The sequence below is a fragment of the Plecotus auritus genome (genome assembly GCF_963455305.1).
Source record: "Plecotus auritus genome assembly, chromosome: 3".
Taxonomy (NCBI): domain Eukaryota; kingdom Metazoa; phylum Chordata; class Mammalia; order Chiroptera; family Vespertilionidae; genus Plecotus; species Plecotus auritus.
The window spans coordinates 155,161,541-155,184,746 of record NC_137772.1 but is presented as its reverse complement, the minus strand read 5'-3'; positions in this window follow the sequence as shown (position 1 = coordinate 155,184,746).

The following is a 23,206-nucleotide window of genomic DNA, read 5'->3' as shown; positions in this document are numbered from 1 at the left end:
GGATCAGAAATTGAACCCACAACTGGTTGGTGTGTGGGCCACTGAGACACACTGGCCAGGATATAATTAATTTTTAAAGGTCATGTATTGAATCCACATGAAACGTCATTATCTTTTTATGAGATAAGATTTTACTGCTGAGCAATAGTTATTTGTCCAATATCATTAAAGCCCATGTTAAGGTGATTATTTGAAGTATTTTATAATATATTAAATCTCTGGTATAGAAATGTTTATGATATAGACTCTTTATACCCATAAACATACCCATTTATATATATACTAGAGGCCTGGTACATGAAATTCGTGCACGGGGGGTGTGTGTCCCTCAGCCCAGCCTGCACCCTCTCCAATCTGGGACCCCTCAAGGGATGTCTGACTGCCTGTTTAGGCCCAATCCCCAGTCAGCAGTCAGACATCCCTCTCACAACCCGGGACTGCTGGCTCCCACTGCTCGCCTGCCTGCCTGCCTGAGTGGCCCTAACTACTTCTGCCTGCCAGCCTGCTCATCCTCTAACCACTTTCTTGCCAGCCTGATCCATGCCTACTGCTCCCCTGCCGGCCCGATTGCCCCTAACTGCCCTCCCCTGCCACCCTGGTCACCCCTAACTGTCTCCCCTGCTGGCCTGGTCACCCCCAGCTGCCCTCCCCTGCAGGGCTGGTCCCCCCAAACTGCCCGCCCCTGCAGGCTTGGTCCCCTAACTGCTCTCCCCTGTTGGCCTGGTCGCCCCCAACTGCCCTCCCCTGCAGGCCTAGTTCCTCCAACTGCCCTCCCCTGCTGGCCATCTTTGACCACATGGGGCGGCCATCTTGTGTGTTGGAGTGATGGTCAATTTGCATATTACCTCTTTATTGGATAGGATTTATTTATGTATGTATATGTGGAAATATTTATTTAGTTCTTTCTTTCAATACATTTAGTTAGTTCCTGCTAAGTGCTAGGACATAATGATATGCATTACTCCATAGTGGTTAACAAAATGAACATGGTTTGTACTCTTATGGAAACTGGAGCCTACTTAAATTCTAAAAAGGTAATCAAATAAATATATAATTTAAAAGTATGGCAAGTGTTCTGAAGAAAACATAAATATGCTTTGACACACTATTGAAGCAGGAGGGAGACCTATAAATGTAGCTCTTCTCTGAGGAGGAAATCATTTTCACACTATATCTAGATTATAAAATTGAGGATTACAAAGGTGGTGGAAGAATGTTCTAAGGGTATGGAACAGCATGCCACAGATAAAAGTTGTTACAGAAAAAGGTCAAACAATGATTTTTGCTCACCAATCAAATAAGCTGCTATATAGGGCTTGATCTTTGGCTCATTAATTTCAAGTCGACCAGTTTACTGTATTGCTATGATGTTTGATGTATTTTCCAAGTAAATAAAGTCAAAGTTATAGATAAGGTCGAATTTTTATATGAATTGTAGTTATTGTGACCAACTCTCCTTTATTTAAAATCCAATTCAATGATTTTAACCAGTGTGCCACAAAAATTTTTAAAACATGCCATACATGACTATTTAACCAGGGGCACTGACCTCTTTTCCCTTAGATTGTCAAATAATAATAAGAAAAAAGACAACAGCTAACACAACAATAGCCGTCTGGTGTGAATGCCCTATTTTGAACCATAAACCTATAGGTCATATAACAGAGTTGCAGCATATTAGTCACATAGAATAATAAGTTTGCATCTGATTGGTTAATTCTTGGTACCAGAAAGTCTTATATACAAGTATAGGTACCTGATTTTTTTAAAAGTCACTTTGGAGCAAAACAGTAGGTAATCACTTTTTTTTTGGGGGGGGGGGGTAAAATCAATCAAAATTATACTTATTTTTTGTCAGATCAACAAAAAATATGTTCTTTGGTGTGACACAGAATTAGATTGTGTGTGCCATGATATATAAAAAAAGGTTGAATATCCCTGATCTAATCCATTCTTCATGCTGGGATTTAAGGATGGACTCAAATTTGGAAATTAAGATGTGAAGGGAAGTCTACTGGGTGGCTCTTGTAAAATTGTTTTCCAACTTCTGAGAAAAAGTCATGGAAATAGAAAGATTCTCTGTGCTTAGGTACCTGGCTGTAACTACTGACCTCATGCAGGTGCTTGCTCTCAGCTTGAGGGTAAGTCAACATGTGGGAGAGCAGAACAATGACACTGCAGAATAGCAGGGCCAGAGCCTTATTGTACCTGAATCTGCCAAACTTCTGGGTTTATTTTTAAGTGCATAAGTCATTTCCGTTAAGTGAATTCATTTGTATTTGAGTTTTTTCTGTTTTTTTTTTTTTTTTTTGCAGTTAAAAGCATTCTAATAGTTTTTTTTTTTTTAATAAATCTTTATTGTTCAGATTATTACAGGTGTTCTTCTTTTTTCCCCCCATAGCTCCCCTCCACCTGATTCCCCACCCCACCCCATGCCCTTACCCCCCCGCCACTGTCTTCATCCATAGGTGTAAGCTTTTTGTCCAGTCTCTTCCCGCACCCCTCACACCCCCTCCTCCCTGAGAATTGTCAGTCCACTCCCTTTCTATGTCCCTGATTCTATTATATTCACCAGTCCATTCTGTTCTTCAGATTTTTTATTCACTTGATTTTTAGATTCACTTGTTGGTAGGTATGTATTTGATGTCATTTTGTTGTTCATAATTTTTATCTTTACCTTTTTCTTCTTCTTCCTCTTCTTAAAGAACACCCTTCAGCATTTCATGTAATCCTGGTTTGGTGGTGATGAACTCCTTTAGCTTTTTCTTGTCTGTGAAGCTCTTTATCTGACCTTCAACTCTGAATGATAGCTTTGCTGGGTAGAGTAATCTTGGTTGTAGGTTCTTGCTGTTCATCACTTTGAATATTTCTTGCCACTCCCTTCTGGCCTGCATAGTTTCTGCCAAGAAATCAGCTGACAGTCGTATGGGTGCTCCCTTGTAGGTAACTAACCGTTTTTCTCTTGCTGCTTTCAAGATTCTCTCTTTGTCTTTTGCCCTTGGCATTTTAATTATGATGTGTCTTGGTGTGGTCCTCTTTGGATTCCTCTTGTACGGGGTTCTGTGTGCTTCCTGAACTTGTAAGTCTATTTCTTTCACCAGGTAGGGAAAATTTTCTGTCATTATTTCTTCTAATAGGTTTTCAATATTTTGCTCTTTCTCTTCTTCTGGCACCCCAAAAATTCGGATGTTGGTACGCTTAAAGTTGTCCCAGAGGCTCCTTACACTATCTTCATATTTTTGGATTTTTTCTTTTTGTTTTTCTGGTTGGGTGTTTTTTGTTTCCTCATATTTCAGATCTTTGGTTTGATTCTTGGGGTACATTGATCTACAGTTGAGTTTCTGTATATTCTTTATTTCAGACAGTGTATGCTTAATTTCTGACTGGTCCTTTTCCATTTTTTTGGCATTCTCATTAAGGTCCTTGAAGGTCTCACTAAGCTCCTCGGAGGTCTCATCAAGTTTCTTGGCAGTTTTTAGAAGATTCTTGAGTAACCTTATAAATGTGGTTCTGAACTCCCCAATCACCTGAGGTGGACGCCTTTGGTACACCCCTTTGTGGGCTGAGTGCAAAGTCTTGGTGTAGTTAAGCCTTGATTGCTGTTGGTACACTGGGAGGAATTGACCTCCAGGCCAATTGGCTGTGAGGACCCGCTGTGTATATAATGGAAGAACTGCTGTGCTGGAGACACACTTATGGTGCAGGACTTGTTTCAGTGGGGCTTTGGTGCTCACTGAGTCTGCCTCTTGAATGTGTCACTTATGGATGTGAGGAGTTGAAATCTGGTGTCTCACACTGACCACCAGGTACACTGGCTTCTGGATCTCCAATGGGGTGCAGGTAGCTACTGTCTGAGGCCACCCAGCAGGAGCTACAGCGAGAACTACAGTTTTCTCCTCTTTGCTTGGGGTTTGGAGGTTTTGGAGCTGTCTGACCCGGGCTGCAAGTTTGCTAGGTTAAGCTGCATTAGGGCACGCCATTCATATGCTAAAGCTGCTGCTTGGAGCTTGGGTGGGTTCCTAGATTGTGCAGGGCGGGGTCTCAGGGCATGACTAGGTTAGGGCATGGCAAACAGCGATGGCTGCCAGTAAGCCGGCTCTGCGGCTCTGCTTCTCCCACCGTGTCCCCGCGTCCCGTGCCCCAGCACAATAAACAATTGTTCCTGCGCGCAGCCCTGCAAGCAAGCCTCCCTCACTTTCTGACCCCACAGCAGACAGTCCAGCTTCTCCCCGTAGGGGTTTGGGTCCCCCGCGTCTCCCCAGAAACTGGAGTTTGGAGTAATCGGGAGCTTATCTTCCTTCGGGTTGAAAACAGCAGCCCTCTCAGTCACCCGTCGCCAGCCCGATTCACCCGTCTCCGTACCTCAGCTTTTCAGCGCTTGTGCACCCCTCAATGCTGTTTGCTCTTTTCTTCTAGCTGTAGAACTTCCACTCAGCCAGCTTTCAGGTGGTTCTGGGTGATAGATGTTTTGTCTTTTAGTTGTAGTTTTGAAATTGTTGTGCGAGGCAGCAGTTTAGGTGTTTACCTACGCCGCCATCTTGGATCTCCTCTCGCATTCTAATAGTTGTAACATTTTTAGCTCAAGTCTGAGGCCTGAAAAGGGGGAGAGGATTATCAAAGAAGAGTAGCTGATAACTTCAACATTCTCCATCCCTCTTGGCCCAAACAAACATGTCTACATAATATTTCTTGAAATTATTAGATAACAATTATGAATTGTAATGCTTTCTGACTACCATATTTTGACAGTCTTTATTATGATATCATGGAATTTTATTCCTTACTAGAGGCCCGGTGAATGAAATTTGTGCATGGGGGGAGCGGGTCTCCTCAGCCCAGCCTGTGCCCCCTCCAATCTGGGACCCCTTGGGGGATATCCAACTACCAGTTGGACATCCCTCTCACAATCCGGGACCACTGGCTCCTAACTGCTCACCTGCCTCCCTGCCTGATCACCCCTAACTGCTCCCCCGCCAGCTGATCACCCCTAACCGCCTCTGCCTGCCAGCCAATCACCCCTAACTGCCCTCCTCATGCCCCGCTGCCGGCCTGGTCACCCTTAACTTCCCCACCCACTGGCCTGGTCTTCCTTAGTGCACCCCTGCTGGCCTGGTTGCCTCCAACTGCCCCCACTGCTGGCCTGGTTGGCCCTCACTGCCTGCCCCTGCCAGCCTGGTCACCCCCAACTGCCCCCCATGGCAGCCTGGTCTCCCCATGCAGTCTGCTGGTCAGTTGTTTGGTCATCCCTCATTAACCCACCTGCCGGCCTGGTCACCCCATGCAGCCTGCTGGTCAGTTGTTACTGTGAGGGCATCGTGACCAATTTGCATATTACCCTTTTATTAGTACAGATTTCTGTGTCTTTATAACTAAGCCTGGCCAAAATGTGTTGGGCATTACCTTAAAGTTACATTCCCTCACTTCCTGTTACATACTTGAGCAAGACGTGGAGTAAAATAGAGTTTATTTTTTCACCATAGAGCTAGGACTTACAGTGGAGAGTGGGATTAAGCTGAGCTGCACAGTAGAGACTCCTTCCTTTCCTGTGCTCTTGCTCTGTACCTTTATCTGCCAAAGTTCTGTATTCCCCTTGTGCTTGCTGCTGAGTGGGAGTCCATGTCATTTTCATCACAATCATTAATTGAGTAGCCACTCACATATTCTAACAGTGTCTTCACTTACATACTTTAGTTACTGCTTGTTAGACTTGATATTGAACCCTGTGTGTGTGTGTGTTTGTGTGTGTGTGTGTGTGTGTGTGTGTGTGTGTGTGTGTGTTACTGTTTTCAGAAGAATAGATGTCTCCTTCCTTTTCATGTACCTTCTTTTTCTGGGTTGTTTTTCTGCCCTCTTAGTGATAGAGATCTAGCAAGAGTACCTTTTGTTAAAATGCATGCCATAAAGTATTTTAATATTTTTTATATTTAGAAAATGTATTACTGAGGTAATTTCAACTTTTTACTGTTCTTTGGTGAAAATATTTGCTGGAGTGTTTATGACAACTTTTTGACTTGTATCTTTAAATTTTCATGGACTTTAGTTGTTTTGCTTGTTTTTAAAGGTGTTTTTATTTATTACAGAGAGGAAGGAAGAGGAAGAGAGAGAGAGAAACATAAATAATGAGAGAGAACCATTGGTTGGCTGCCTCCTGCACACCCCACATGGGGATCAAGTCCACAACCCCGGCATGTACCCTGACCAGGAATTGAACCATAACCTCCTAGTTCCTAGATTGATGCTCAATCACTGAACCATGATGGCCAGGATGACTTTAGTTTTAATTCAATTACATAAAACCAAAATTCACCATCAAAAGAAATTCCTATACACAGGAAACAATCCCACAGTTTGTTTTGTTGTTCTCTAAGACATTTTCAGAAATCATACTTTACAAATAGCTGATTAGCCATATCAACTTTTTGATATATCACTGTCTTTATATTGTGAAATCCCAAGTAGTAGGTATAAAAGTGGTTAAATAAGCATCCAACTTATCACTAGGAAGAATCATGCTGGGTGTTTGTTATCTTAGGTATTTAATTAGTATATCTAAGTACTAAGACAAATGAAAATTGGTAGCTGGCAGAAGGTACCTTACATGTGGTGATTATTAATAGCTGTTAAGAATATATGGATGCTCTTTCGCTTCTGGTCCCAGGTGCTTTTGCAGCTGTGGGCTCCAGTGCAGAGATGGCCAAGTCCAAGAACCACACCAGGCACAACCAGTCCCGAAAATGGCACAGAAATAGCATCAAACCCCTATCACAAAGATACGAATTTCTTAAGGAGGTAGACCCCAAGTTCCTAAGGAACCTGCGCTTTGCCAAGAAGCACAACAAGAAGGGCCTGAAGAAGATGCAGGCCAACAACACCAAGACCATAATCGCATGTGCTGAGGTTATCAAGGCCCTCGTCAAGGCCAAGGAGGTCAAGGCCAACCTCCCAAAGCAACTGAAGCTCGGTCAACTTACCTACATCGCTCACACCAGCTTGGAAAGTGTGCTCCTGCCCACATCACCAAGGGTCTCAGGCTCTGCCGGCCAAAGGCCAAGGTCAGTGCCGAAACCAAGCCTCAGGCTGTTGGTGCGGTTGCTCCTCAGGCTCCCACTCCCAAAGGTTGCCCAGGCCCCCAAGAAAGGCTCCACACTAGAGGCCTCTGTCTGCCGATGTGAGGATGGAAGGACTGGGGTGACCCCTGGGCTGCTGTGTGCATGGAGCTGGTGTCCTCCTGTGCTATTTGTACAAATAAACCTGAGGCAGGGAAAAAAAAAAGAATATATGGATGGCCCTGGTGAGTGTGTTTCAGTTGTTGGAGTGTAGTCCCATACATCAAAAGGTGGCAGGTTCAATTCCCCATTAGGGCACATACCCAGGTTACAGGTTCAAACCTAGGTCTTTTTGGAGGCACAATTGATATTTCTCTCTCACATTGATTTTCCCCCCTCTTCCTCCCTCTCTCTAAAATTAATAACAAAAAGAATACATGAGCTGAAAGTAGTAAAGAATTTATTTTTTTTCTTCATTTAAAACATTCTGTTTGGCGGATTCAAATTTTCATTCTAAAAATTTTAGAGGTCTAGTAGAACTTTTCTATTTTACAAATGGAGAAAGAATAGCCCAGAGAGAAAAAATGTTTTCTTCTGATAAGTAATGAGAAGAACAAGTAATATTACTTTTCTCTTAATTGCAAATGTGCTGATAGAAAAACAGCATAAACTCAATGTCTTTTTGAAAAGTGAAGAAAAATAATTTAAAAGTTAAAAAAGTCACCAGTCCTTTATTGGAATTTTTAAAACCACCTTTGAAATGGGATTGGCATAATAATATGTAAATAATGAGACTAATGGGAGACCCCCAAAATGTGGTAGCCCTAGATGACAGAATTTGGGTAGGCTATAGTTTAAATTATGTAATATTTGAATTGCATATCTCATCCTGAAGAGGATTTCAGTATGAAAACAAATCAAGAAAAACCTTAAAAATAGTCTGCTAATGCATCAAAATCTTATATGAAAGTCAGCATAACAATTGGCCTTACATTGTACCCAAATATATTAATTTAGTTCATAAATTGGCTTAATCCATTTCTATATTTTCCAGGAAGAAAAATTAAAGTCTTCCCCTGGCTATTTTGTAACTTTTCCATTACTGTATAAAAAAGCTGTTAAGTCAAATAGATTATTTTCTGGAAACAAGTTATTGATGATCATTTAAAAATCACTGATGTATATGGATTGTGCTTTAACATCTTACTTCTGGAAATGTAGACACAAAATGAAGTGGTTGTGCAATGGCCTGAAGGAAAAAGTGTTGTGTGCTGTGTGAGCAAGATTCTTAGAGGCAAAGAGACATGGAAGGACAGGAAAATAAGAAATGTAATGTTTTAAACATGTGGACCTTAAATTATTAATTTATGAATTGAATATGGCATTCCTAGGATAAAAATGCTAAAAAGCTGCTTCAATATCCTTTCAAGAAGGCATCATTGAACAGAAGGGTCTGGCTTTTGTGTGTCCTACTTCAGGTTTATAAAACTCATATATAATTTGTTATATGTTATTTAATTATCTATATTTTTCTCTTCATATGTTTATTGGTCCTTTGTGATTTCTTAACTGTGAATACCTCATTCATATTATTTACTCATTTTAATGGCTTGTTAGTCTCATCTTTTTCATCATTAGCATTTTTTGTATTTATATATTCATATAATCATTAAAATCATTCTGTCTAGTAATTTTTTTAAAAAAACCCTGCAAGTTCTATTTCTAGGAAAAGGTGGGCTATTTGGAGGAATCATTCTGCTAGAAATATGAAAATAGTTAGATATAAGTATTTAAAAATAATTTTAACCACATTGGCAGGTGTTGCGTGGTTAGAGCATCAGCCCAAGCACCTAAGGGTCCCAGGCTCTATTCCCAGTCAAGGGCACATATCTGGGTTGCAGGTTTGATCGCTGGCCCAGGTCAGGCAGTGTGGGAGGCAACCAAACAATGTGTCTCTTTCACATTGATGTTTCTCTCTCTCTCCCTCTTTTTGCTCCTTCCCCTCTCTCTAAAAAAAATCAATGGAATAGATTTTATTTTAACCATAAAAGATATCCAGCAGGCAAAAAATCAGTAAAATCACTTATTGAAGGGCATTTGAGATGGTGCCAGGTGGGTACTGGAAATATTGAGGGCAATAATCTGTGCAGTATATGATTGTCTAACCACTATACTATACACCTAAAACTAATACAAAATAATATTGAATGTAAACTGTAATTGAAAAAATTAATATACAAAAAAAGAAGTGATAGGAAATGCTCTGATTAGAAACATTATAAAAAGAAAGAAGAATAAATGGGAAAATATAGTCTGACTTTGAGGATCCAATTATAAGCAGTGGGTTCTGATTAAAAAAAACACCAAACCTCTGTATTTTACAGCAATTGATTTATGCATAGATTATATGTCTATACATAATGTAAAATACTCTATGTGTATATTATTACTTAGTAGATACTTGAATCTGATATTACTCCTCAGTGCTCAATATAACCAACAGTGATGTTTATATTTATTAATTTTTATTATATGCTAGTCACTTCATTAGGAATTGTGAGAGTATTAACTTGTATAATCTACCCAGTAATTAACAAAATGATACTGGTTTTCTTTGCAATTTAAACTTGAATTCTTGATCTTCATAAGTTTAAGTAAGTTTCCCAACTATAGTTGTCTTCCTTATATGTGGTGTTGCTTAGTTTTAGTTACCTGTGGTTTTTATAGTTTTAGTTACCTGTGGTTAACCAAGGTCAGAAAATATTAAATGGAGAATTTCAGAAACAATTCATAAGTTTTATATTGTGTGAAGTTTGGAGTAGAGTGATGAAATTTTGAGCATTCCTGCTCTCTTTTGCCTGGGATGTGAATCATTTTTTGTCCAGTTATCCACCAATTAGACATTTTGGAGTCCACTTTGTTGTCATAATGGTCGTCAGAGAAAGAGAGAGAAAGAAAAGAGAGGGCCTCTAACCACTCTATCTGCCTGCCTGATCACCCCTAACCCCTCTGCGTGTCAGCTTGATCACCCCTATCTGTTCCCCTGCCAGCCTGATTGCCCCTAATTGATCTCCCGCCTCCCTGATCACCCCTAACTGCTTTTGCCTTGGCCTCCACACCTGGGACCTGGGCTTCCCTCCCTCTGGCTGGCCACAGGCACCTGGGATATCTGGTGGCTTGGGGAAGCCAGGCAGCTCTGCCCAGGCCGGCTGCAGGAGCCTGGGACCCCCAGTGGCTCTGCCCGGGCTGGCCACAGGCACCCAGGACTCCTGGCGGCTCAGCCCGGGCCAGCTGCCAGAACCCGGGACCATGGGAGGCTTCTCCTGGGACTGCGGGTGGCTTTGCCTGGGCAGGCTGCAGCGCAGGTGCTTGGGATCATGGGCAGCTTTGCCTGGGCCTGGCTTTGTCAGGAAGGAGGTCCAGAAGATGTCTGGTCTAACTAGCATATTACCCTTTTATTAGTATAGATTGTTGTTAATCACTTACTATGCCTAATTTATATATTAAACTTTGTTATAGATATGTATGTATAGGCACTATCTGTGGTTTCAGGCATAAACTGGGGGTCTTGGAATGTATCCTCCAGGAATAATGGGAAACTACTAATAGTTTGTAAATTAGGTAACCATCATTTATATTCAGTTATTCATCTTGATCATAGAGTTTGTATGTTTAACTCCTCTTCATGTTGTACTGACACTTTAATTGGTCAAATAATAGTTTGGTCACTCTAGATTATGGCAGACAAAGGGGGAATATCAGAGACTCCTTAACTTTTTTGTCTATTTTCTGTTAAAAAGTACAGAAATATGCATATATAAAAGAATTCATTAAAACAGTATGTGAAACTAATGACAATAAATAGTGATAGAGTCAAACTTGTTCTAGGGAGGAGCTAACAAATAGGATTTAAATCCTACTAATAATTAGGACTTCTGACCTATCCAGAACAGGAAACATAGTGGGTGAACTGAGAAACTAGAGAGGGTACTGAACTACTGATAAAAGTGTACTGGACTAAATACAAAGTCCTGTCCTAACTCAGGTAACAAGTAAAATAATGACTGATCATACTTTGGTCAATTAGACTGCACTTAATTATAAACAAATAAATTTTTTAAAAAGAAGAAAAGAAAACATTTCTTACCAGATTGATTTAAAAAATTACATGCAATCAAATAACAATAATTTAATAATAAAAGTAAATTGTTTTATTTCATTCTTTAAAAATTTATACCAGTTGACATTTGCAGAGCAAGATAATAAACTTTTATTATCAATAGCTGGAATTAAATATTTATTATTAATAAGAAGTTTTATTTTTCAGTTTGGTTCAATATTGTTGGCTTATTAAAGTTTTGCTTTTCTAAATGCATGTAGTGTTTGTGGCAATATATATGATCAACTTTAATAATTTTTCAATGGAGGCTTCCAAAGACATATCAATTATGTAGAAATCAAAGTTTAATAAATACACATGAAATCTATATTATGAGTCATTACCTCAAATGCTTTATATTCTACTAGAGGCCCCGTGCACAAAATTCATGCACTGGGGGGCAGGCCCTCAGCCCGGCCTACACCCTCTCACAATCCGGAACCCCTTGGGGAATGTCTGCCTGCCACTTAGGCCCTATTCCCCCAGGGATCAGGCCTAAGCCGGCAGTTAGACATCCCTCACACAGTCCAGGGCTCTCACAGTCTGGGACCCCCTCACTCCTTACTGCCCGCCTGCAGCAGCAGAGGTGAGCCCGGCTTCTGGCTGAGCGGCGTTCCCCCTGTGGGAGCACACTGACCACCAGGGGCCAGCTCCTGTGTTGAGCGTCTGCCTCATGCTGGTCAGTGTGCATCATAGTGACCAGTCATTCCGCTGTCCGGTCATTTTGCATATTATGCTTTTATTATATAGGATTTTTTAACCAACTTGATCTTTCAAGCTCTGTGAAATCTCTCAATATAAACATTTCTATCATCTTCTCCTCATATTTGTAACATTTTTCTCTCTATGTGTTTGGTACTTTTTCGTTTGGAGAATATAGTTTTAGGACAGTTAAAGTTAAAATTGTTAGGACTATAGGACAATACAATCCTTAATGGCCATTATGTAATCTTCCAGTCACAGGAGAATGAAAGACCAGGAAAAACTCACTGGACACCAGGAGTCAGAAATTGAAACTGTCCTGGAGGCACCTTATGGCATACCTGCATCCCATCTGCTTTACAAGCTCACCAGCTCAGCCCGCAGAACTATTGAAGATAAGAGGTTCCCACCAGTGATTGAATATAAGGATGAAACTCCAGCTCCTGGGTGTCCCCTTGACCCATCAACCTAATGTCTCCTTGGCCTGGTGCTGTACAGCTCTTTCCTTTGGATATCCCATCCCCCATCTCCCCCCCCTGAAAAAATTCGATTTTCTTTATCCTCCATCTGAGATGGCTATTTAGCCTACCTGCGCACCACCATGCTAACCTACCATGTTTACCTTCCAAAAATACGTATATTAACATCAGCAGAGTAAAAATGTACCCTTAATATTTTAATAATTTTAATTCAAATTATCTTTTTGTATTAGTGTTAATAACGTTTCTTTCTTTCTCTTGTCTGGCATACCTAACAAATCTCAGGCTTTTTTATTTTCTGTTTAATTAAATATGTTGCATTTAAGTGATAGATATTCTAACTTCTGTTTCAAGATAGTGATCTGAACACATACTTCACTCGTACCCTCCTGCACCAAGTTCCTAGAAAAAACCACGTAACTAACAAAGTATTAAAGAGAAAACCACAGGCCCTCACTTGTGCTAAAGCCCATGATACCAAACATAGATTTCAAATCTGACCTAGTTGTTTTTTTAACCTCTACCAGAAACATAGTCTTAATCAACCAGTGAAGAATTTTCTGGTCTGTACCAATGTTTCACACGGGTCCTCTCTAAGCCCTCATAGAAAGAAGAGGCAATCTGCATGATAAAACACTTGCCACTTCCTTCCCTGAAAAAGATGGTGTTCTGGTCAAAAAATCCTTCCTTATTTTTGTCAATACCTCCTTTGCCCTTCCCTCCTTCCTATAAAAACCTCCAATTTCATATAAGCCTTATATGAATGCCTTTGCAGACGTGAGATGGGATGCAGCCTGATTTCATGAATCACCTAACAAAGCCAATGAGATCTTCAAATTTACTCAGTTGAATTATTTTTTTAACCAAGAAAATACATAAGTTCTCTCACTGCACCAGAAGTTACAGCCAGTTCCTGAAAGTTAGAAAAAAAAAATGAAAGAAATAAACCTCAGCAAAGAACACAAACAGGAAGGTACCACTATGAATGGTGCCTGGAGTTTGTTGAAGCCAAAGAAAGAAGAGACTCCAGTGATTAGGCCACAGGTTCCCAAAAACCTCCTACATTCTGCCTTTCTCATTGTGTATGCTAGGTATTAAGCACTGGGTTGCTTGCCTCTGCAAATTCTCAAAACAAAACAAAACACACAAATCTCTATTATGGATGAAAAGGGGCCACTTGCTAATCTGACTAGCTCAGAGAAGCCCTGCCTGGAGGCCTTGCAAGCTCAGACCTAAAGTAACCACAAAGGATGGTCTGAAATTAAAACTATTTTTAACTAAAAGCTGTTTATGGTGGGTAGTCATGTCCTAGGTCAGCATCTTCCCTGACAAAGGTCAATCTTTACCCTACCTGAGCCTCCAATTGTCTATTGAATCTATGATAACATATATTTGGAATGTCAAAGTAATTTTCCTTTTTCTGGACCCCTCAAAGCACAGGCACCACTCTTTGGAGACCACAAATCCCCTCATTGTTAGTGAGTTAATTTTTGACTGTTAACTCTCCTATACCCACCTATGTAAAAGATGTATGTGTCTATCATTTTACTTTCTATCCAATCCCAGAGGTTCTCCCTCCCTCCCCTTTGCTTTCTTCTGCCTCCCAAATCTAGCTCCAAGGGATTTCATGTAACCCGCATATGTCTCCTCTTTTGATTGTAATGTATAAAATAAGTGCAAAACCTCCATTCTCGGAAGCATAATCTCAATCCATTGAGATTTTGCTTCCTGGCGATTGTTGACAGTTTGGCTTAAATAAACTCAAAAATTCTCCACAGGTTTGAATGTTTCTTACATTGACACTATTAAATACATGTCATTTGTTCACAAAAAGGACACTTAAAAACGTGCCCAAAAAGTTTGTAATGCACAAGTCAAAGTCAGTGATTATTAAAAAAATTTTTTTTAAATTGACAATTTTTCTCAATCATAAAATAATTGAATCCTATTTAATACTTCTAAATAACCATTGAGTTTTTAGATAAAATAGAGATCACTACCTATTTATACCTGTATGACAATGGCAACATTAAAAATACCTACAGTGTGTAGTTACTGTTCTAAATGTGTCAGTTACACTCAAATATTTAATCTTCAAAAAAACTCTATGAGATCAGTATTATTATTAATCCCATTAAAAGACACTGGGAGTTTAAACAAAGTGCCAGATTTCACATAGGCAAAATGTAACAGAGCTGGGATTTGAAATCAAACAGTTTAGTTCCAATGCTCAAACACTCCGTGCTCCAAAGGAGGTACTGCATATGAAACTAAAGGATCAAAGTGACAGAGGAAGACATAGCTTTTTTAAAAGTAGAATTTATTGGGGTGACATTGGTTCACAAAATCATACAGGTTTCAAATGCACAATTCAAAAAAACATCATCTGCACACTGCGTTTTGCACCCATCCCCTCAAGCTAAGTCTTTTCCCATTTTTATTTACCCCCCTTTGCCCACCTCCACCTAACTCCCTACTGCCCTTTCCCTCTGGTTAACAACTCATCATTGTCTGTATCTATGTGTTGTGTATATATGTTTTTTTGGGGTTTGTTATTTTGTTTTGTTTTGGTTTTGTTTTGCTTAATCTCTTCACTTTCTTTTATCCAGCCCCCCAAACACTCTTCCCTATGTAGCTTTAAATAAAATTATTCAGGAAAAAAAAGGAATATAAATAAACTAAACCTGCAATTCATAAGATTGTGAAAGAACAGTGAAACAAATCTCTAAACAGCAGAAGAAAGGAATTAATTATAAAATAAAAAATTAATGAAATAGAAAACTAACATAAAAATAGCAAAATTGACAAATAAAAAGAAAAGCCAGTTCTTTGAAAAGATCAATAAGATAGACAAGCCTTTGGCAAGTATGAGGAAGAGCTAACCAAAGAGCAAAGGCACAAAAGGGAAAAAAATATGGGGAATGAGAAAAGGAGGTCATGACTTCAGGTGTAGAGGAGATTAAAATAATAAAATTTTCAGAGAACACTGTATACCAACTAATTTTTCAACTTAGACAATTAAAAAAACTATAGATTGCCAAAATTGACCTTGGAAAAAGTTAGAAATATGACTAGAACAATAACCTTAGAAGAAATAAAAATGTTTTTTAAAGATTTACCATTAGGCAAGGCACAAGCTCCAGGGTATTTTATGGTAAATTTCTAACAAAATTCCAAGTGATAGATAATTCCAATCTGAAAGAATAAATTTGAGAATATAGAAGAAGATGGGAAGTTACACACTCTATTTTATAATTCTCATGTACACCTGATGACAAAATTGGATGAAAACAGAATAAAGGACAAACCAAGGACCAATTTTACTCCTCAGCATAGAAGTGAAATTTTAAAGTGTTAGCAAATTAAGTATGCCTGTTTTTGTTCTGTGTGGGTGTGTAATGCCATAACAGCATCTGTATCCCCTAAGCTATGTCTAGGTGCTCATTTCCTGTGTTAAAAATGACCATGTATTCACACTTTAAAACACCTATTTGATCTGAAATCATGGGTCATGTCTCCACCGTAGATTTGATGATTGATTTTGATATTTAAAAACTCCAATTATCTTCTGGTTGAATGACCATTTTTGTATTGGTTATTAATAATTATTTTCATTTTCTCTTTATGTGTTTTAGGAAATTATCCTTATTTTTTCCTTTACATTACTAAGTTTATTTTCTACAGTATCAATTATTAAATTTACTACTTCTACTGCACATATTTCTCTATTAATTTTGCATATCCTTATTTCTTTCATTATATCATGTAGCTTTCTAATAAAACTGTTATTTAGCAACCTATCTTTTCATTTCAGTTTAGTGCCTTATCATGTCAGATTTTATATACTCACTTATGGTATTTTTAACTTTTTAGGTCCAGAGAAGATAAAATGATATGCTTTCTAAGACTGATACCTTTTTAGTTAATGAAGATATATTTTGTATTAAAAATGAAAGAATTTTTTTCTTAAATCTCATATCTAACAACATAAATATAACTAGTGATCTCACAACTTCCAAGTTCATAAAACATATAAAGAACAACAAAAGACTATAGAATAGTCAATAAGCTATTTAAAGTGTGAAGCTTATTGTCTTTGCCACAAAGTTTTCTCACAAACCAAAAACAAACAAAAGAAGATATATTTTGGTAGTGATCAGATAATATTGTGCATGCATCTCATAAAGTATTTGGCTTAAAAAACGTTTCATAGAGTTCAAAACCATGGTGATAAGGTTTTTCAAGAATTTTCTAGAAAAGGCCAATAAATTTAGCGAGACCCTCTAGGATATTAAAAAGGACCAACTAGAAATTAAGCATACACTGACTGAAATAAAAAATAATATACAGAGATCCAACAGCAGACTATAGGATCGCAAGAATCAAGTCAAAGATTTGAAATACAAAGAAACAAAAAACACCCAACCAGAAAAGCAAAAAGAAAAAAGAATCCAAAAAGCTGAAGATAGTGTAAGGAGCCTCTGGGACAACTTCAAGTGTACCAACATCCAAATTATGGGGGTGCCAGAAGAAGAGAGAGAGCAAGATACTGAAAACCTATTTGAAGAAATAATGACTGAAAACTTCCCCCACCTGGTAAAAGAAATAGACTTACAAGTCTAGGAAGCGCACAGAACCCCAAACAAAAGGAATCCAAAGAAGACCACACCAAGACACATCGGTAATTAAAATGCCAAGAGCAAAAGACAAAGAGAGAATATTAAAAGCAGCAAGAGAAAAACAGTTAGTTACCTACAAGGGATCACCCATATGATTGTCAGCTGATTTCTCAAAAGAAACTATGCAGGCCAGACGGGAGTGGCAAGAAATATTCAAAGTGATGAATGGCAAGAACCTACAACCAGGATTACTCTACCCAGCAAAGCTATCATTCAAAATTGAAGGGCAGATAAAGTGTTTCACAGACAAGAAAAAGCTAAAGGAGTTCATCACCACCAAACCAGTATTATATGAAATGCTGAAAGGTATTCTTTAAGAAGAGGAAGAAGAAGAAAAAGGTAAAGATAAAAATTATGAACAACAAAAACATATCTATCAACAAGTGAATCTAAAAATCAAGTGAATAAAAAATCTGATGAACAGAATAAACTGGTGAATATAATAGAATCAGGGGCATAGAAAGGGAGTGGACTGACAATTCTTGGGGGTAAAGGGGTGTGGGGGGTGCGGGAAGAGACTGGACAAAAATTGTATACCTATGGATGCGGACAGTGGGGGGGGTAAGGGCAGAGGGTGGGATGGGAACCGGGTGGAGGGGAACTATGGGGGGAAAAATAGGAACAATTGTAATAATCTGAACAATAAAGATTTATTAAAAAAAACAACAAAAAAAGTTTCATCTAGATCAGTGGTCAGCAAACTCATTAGTCAACAGAGCCTAATATCAACAGTACAACCATTGAAATTTCTTTTGAGAGCCATATTTTTTAAACTTACGCTTCTTCTAATGCCACTTCTTCAAAATAGACTTGCCCAGGCCGTGGTATTTAGTGGAAGAGCCACACTCAAGGGGCCAAAGAGCTGCATGTGGCTCACAAGCCGCAGTTTGCCAACCATGGATCTAGATTATGACTGAACACAAACACAGCTCTTTTTTAGATCTAAACTGAAGCAAATAACCCAACAAACAAATACACACACGTGAAGTCAACATGCTTTTCTGGGCTGTGCTAGGTCTAGATGAATCTGTAGCAAATATGTAATACTATCAAGTTAAGAGTGCATTGTCTTCTTCACTCATGTCAAAAATATATATATTTTGGCACAAACCACATTTTATTTTGAACACTAGAGTTTCCAACATGAAATTGCAATTCATAAGCAAGTAGACACATATATTTTATTAACATTTAAGCTATGCCTTCCAAACATATATGCATATAGCCACATTAATTAATTGTGGAAATTACAAATAGAAATGCTTTCAGGTTAACATAAATTTTAGAATAGAATGGCATTAAAAGTACTGGAAAGTAAACAAAGAATGAAATTGTAAAATAAATACTGCATTCAGGTGTCAAGAAAATAAACATTTAGGAAATATGCCTGCATGGTGATGGGTATTGCCATAGAATGGCTGTGCAGCAGAGCATTCCCCAGGGAGTTGTCCAGTCCCTTTTGCTGACTTGGTGTATAGGAAAATTCTAGATACAAACAATAGTTGTTCCAGTACACAGTCCTTGTGATCATATTCATCAAGTTTAGGACTAACTTTCTACATCAGAATCTATATGAAGTATTCTGAAATGTCAACATTTGTTCCAGGGGTTTCTTATATAGGACCTCTTGAGTAATATGCCCTAATACTATATTCTTTTCTTTACCCATTTTCCTTTCCTCTCTTCTTCCTTAATTTTGGGTCAATATGTAAGCATGTGTTGTGTACATGTTTTCTTAATTGGCTATTACATAATGCATTTGGGTTCAATCAGGTAATACAAATTTTCACACTCTTATTTCTTTTCACTTCCCTTAAATAACTGATTAATAAGTAAATAAATATTTTAGAAAACCTGTAAAAGTTACATATGTCTCCTATCAAAAAGTTTAACTTTATTAAATGAAATATCCACACAGTCTTCCTTTGTCCAAATAGTAAGTAATTTCTATTTTTTAAAGTTATGGCATAATATCTGATAAATAAGTCAAGAGACTCCTCTCTTATGATTCCAAACTTGTACAACATGACATATAAAAAACATACTTAAACTAGGTACATTTAAAAAACTAAGTAAAATTTTATATAAAATAAACTCTATTCCATACATTTTGGCCTAAATATAACCTAATTATTCATATTTTACAAGTAATATAACTACATTATACATTCAATCAATTAAAAATTAATGTTTAATGATTATTACATGAATTTTATTTTTCTCATCTAAATGAATGCACTCCAGAATATGTGCAAAACAGTGCTAGTGTTCAAGATTGTACAACTATCTCTACTGCCTTTTTATTATTGTAATCCTCAGGTCTTCACACACTGATACACCAGGTCACAATATTTGGCTGTGAAATCTGTTTGAAGCTGAAGACAAAACAACATCTGTTATTAAAGCTTATTGCTGTTTTGAAACAATATCCTGAGATCTGATATCCAGTTGTAGAAGAAATTGAGAGGATCAATGCTATCTTGAACAGTGTCATCCTGAAACATTAAGTTTTGTTTTTATTACTTTCTTTCTTAGTTAAAAGGCCAGTGAAGGTAAACTTTTAAAATCTCAGACTGTCTAATGAATGGGATGTTTTCTTATTTCTAGAATATTTTTCACATTAACCCTGAATTTGTAAATTAGAAACTTAGTTATTCAGGTATTTCTTCTCCTTAACAATCATGATGAGATTTAAACCATTAAGTCTAAGCTTTTCTGAGTTTCTCATGCAAAGTCCTGCTGATAGTCACTTGCTCTAACCTCTGAATAAAATGGCTTTTCATTTGCTTTACCATTATCTGTTCAGTTTTTGAACAAATAACTTCAATTTTTTCATGTTTAGATTTTCAAATTGAATGTTTACATCAATGTCTTAGAAACCCTGACAAACTTGAAAATCTTTATTTTATTTTAATTATCTAATTTCAACCTTTATGCTAATTCCTTTTATTCTGTACATATGAACCTTAATGTTCTTTAAGAACCATAGGTGACTTCTGGAGAAAATTGCCTATCCAGGTCAGTTCATGTCTATCCTACATAATAAAAGCCTAATATGTTAAGTGTCTGGTCGTCCGGTCATCCATTCAACCAATTAAAGTGTAATATGCTAATGATATGCTAAGGCTGCTCAACTGCTTGCTTTGACATGCACTGACCACCAGGGGAAAGATGCTCTGACCGGTAGGTTAGCTTGTTGCTGGGGTCCGGCTGATTGGGCCTGGGCAAGATGGGCTGGACACGCCCTGCAGCCCTCTCGTGGCCCTCCCCAGCTGGCCAACCTCTTGTGTCCCTCCCCGGTCTTGATTGTGCACTGGTGGGGTCCCTTGGCCTGCCTGTGCCCTTTTGCAATCTGGGACCCCTCAGGAGATGTCGGAGAGCTGGTTTTGGCCTGATCCCCCAGGTCAGACAGAGGGACCCCACTGGTGCACGAATTTGTGCACCGGGCCTCTAGTTGTCTATAAACTATGCTTGTTTACACCAAACTTAATGGTAAAGTCATAATGTGAAGATGCTTGGATTTTTTAATCCTTTCTTTTTGGATGAAGTCTATGATATATCACAAGGTATTTTCAAAATTCTTCCACCTTGTGTCCTATCGCTTGTCTGTGTTACACTAGAACAGTGGTTGGCAAACTGCAGCTTGCAAGCCACATGCAGCTCGCGAGCCGCGGTTTGTGGCTCTCTTGACTAATGAGTTTGCCGACCACTGCACTATAACGTTGGTATGCTATGATTATTACGTTGGCTAACTTCTTTTTGGTTTTCAGTGGTTCTTTCATTTTCTTCAAGTCCATATTGTGTCAACCACTTATTCCCACAGATACCAGATATTACAACAATATCCAGTATTTTTCCTCTCTACTTTGGTGAAGCCAGGGAGAGGTGAAGGTGCTAAATCAAGTGGCACTGGAATGCACACATCTTTTTGACTCCCTGTAGTATTAAACATCCAACTTCTTTTTTTTTTTCTTATGTTGTGTACAAAGGAATTGACTATGCATTTCACAACATTTAGTTAAGACTCCTAGGCCTTTTTATTTTACCTTTTAATTTATATCAAAAAGTATTTCCATACATGTAGATAAGTACAAAGTACACTATTCACAAGTAAAGAAGTAAGATGTTGATTTAAAAGGCCAGGATTAGAACCCAATCTCCCCAAACCTCTTATAACATTCTAGTTTGAATGGGTTTGTTGGCCATTTCCACTTATCCCATAACTTTCTTAATATTTTTCTTGTCTTCTTTTACAGAGCAACTGGATATTATCACTACATTGTTGAAGGAGGGCATTTAAAAACCTAGTATAGTATCCTGGGTAAGCTTGATGAGATTTCTGTAAACAGATGTAACAATTTAAGAAAGTGAAGACATGTTCTTTCTTTTCCCTCAGATGGCCTCCATCTTATCACAAAACTTTGGCCCCAACTGGTTATCCAAAGCATTGTGAGAAGACGTTTCCTCTGCTTTCCTCAGACAGCATCAAGGACAACGTCTCTATGATAATGCAAGAGAAAGGAGGTGGTGGGAGCCTCACCTCACAACACCTCCAGGAGTGATTCCTCTTAGCTTCATGCTCTGGGGGAGAGGCTCAGACTTGACCCACCCAGACCAAGTACTGCCCACAACATTTTGAGTCACGATGATCTCAGGAGCATTGCCAGTGTCAAAGATATAAACAATGGGCTTCCCTAAGACCACTGCTCTTTTCCCTGCCCTCCACCTGGATGCAAATATCCTTCCTCCTCTCTCTGCTCTGTGTCCTTTCATTGTCTAGAGGTCACAGTAGCGATATTTTGCTCAGACTACATTATGGTATTTTGCATTTATAATACTTTGAGGGCAAGTTCTGATCACAAGATTCAAATCCTTTTCTTGCCCTTATATTTATTTTCCTTTCTGTTGTCAACCTGTATTCTTATCCACACAACAGATATTTACCTACATCTTTTGGTAGCCAAGAAACAGGATAAATGCATTTTCACTAACCCCTCCACATCATCTCCATGGATGCTATTGAAATCCTCCAAGATTTTAAGCAAGAGAGATTGTTGATGTTCACAGACCTTAAGCAAATTTCTCATATCAAGGTCATTTATCTGATTTTTCTCTACTGAGCAAAGAAGAAAACTTTTGCTCTCAGAAACTATTTGTGTAGCAGTGTAACCGGAAGTCACCATTGTGCAATTACGAGTAGTTTAAAGTGCTTTGAGCACAAGAGACAGGACATAGATGACTGTAACTCCGATTGCTCCCTTGGCTTCTGGTATTTCCACCGTTCTTACTGCTGAGATCACAGCTCAGACTATAATGCACCATTTGGTAATTTCTGCCTTTGCCCATGTTGCTCTATTGGGAAGTGTAATCAAAGGAATGTAGATGAAAAGTTAGTAATAAGCTAATGAACCTATGTAGCTACCTCTGAACAGAGCTATATAGATGCTGTGCTGTAGAGTTAGAAGGACTTTCTAAGTGAAGTGCCTGGATTTTTAAGGCAGTGATATTCAGTGGGGGTTAGTGCTATAACGTCTCAGGTCTTACTGTTCTGCTTTTTTACCTCAGTCCATAATATGCTTTTGCTATTGGAAATTTCTCTTGGGTTTTTGTGGGTTTGACAAATATTGCTAGTTTCAAATTCTGTCATCACTTTACAAGTTTTTTTGAAATTCTTCCATGTTCAACACCTGCAGAATTTATTTCTTTTTGTGTTTTTATGACATGTATGAAGTACTTGTACAGAATTTATCAAATAGCACTATGTTTGTTCACAAAAATTATAAAGAGAAAAAATGCCTGTGGGTAATTGTTGCTTGATTCAGAAGCACATGGATTTACTGAATGCTATACTTTTCCACCTAATGACCAACCCATCATATTTTCTTAACACTATTGATTGCTTTGACTTGGCAACAATTGACTAGCATGTCATCATGGTTAACATCAGCATCTTTACCATTCATTAAACAATTGTAAATAGAAGATTTTATCATTACTGTGGATGATCTTAATTTCAATAAAAAGATTATAAAGCAGGAGGTTATAAGTAAGTAGTCATCTGAGGTGTGTCTTTTTGTTTTAGAATTGTCTGAAAACTCCTTTATGTCATAAATCTCATCTTATTTACCCTCTTACTAGCAC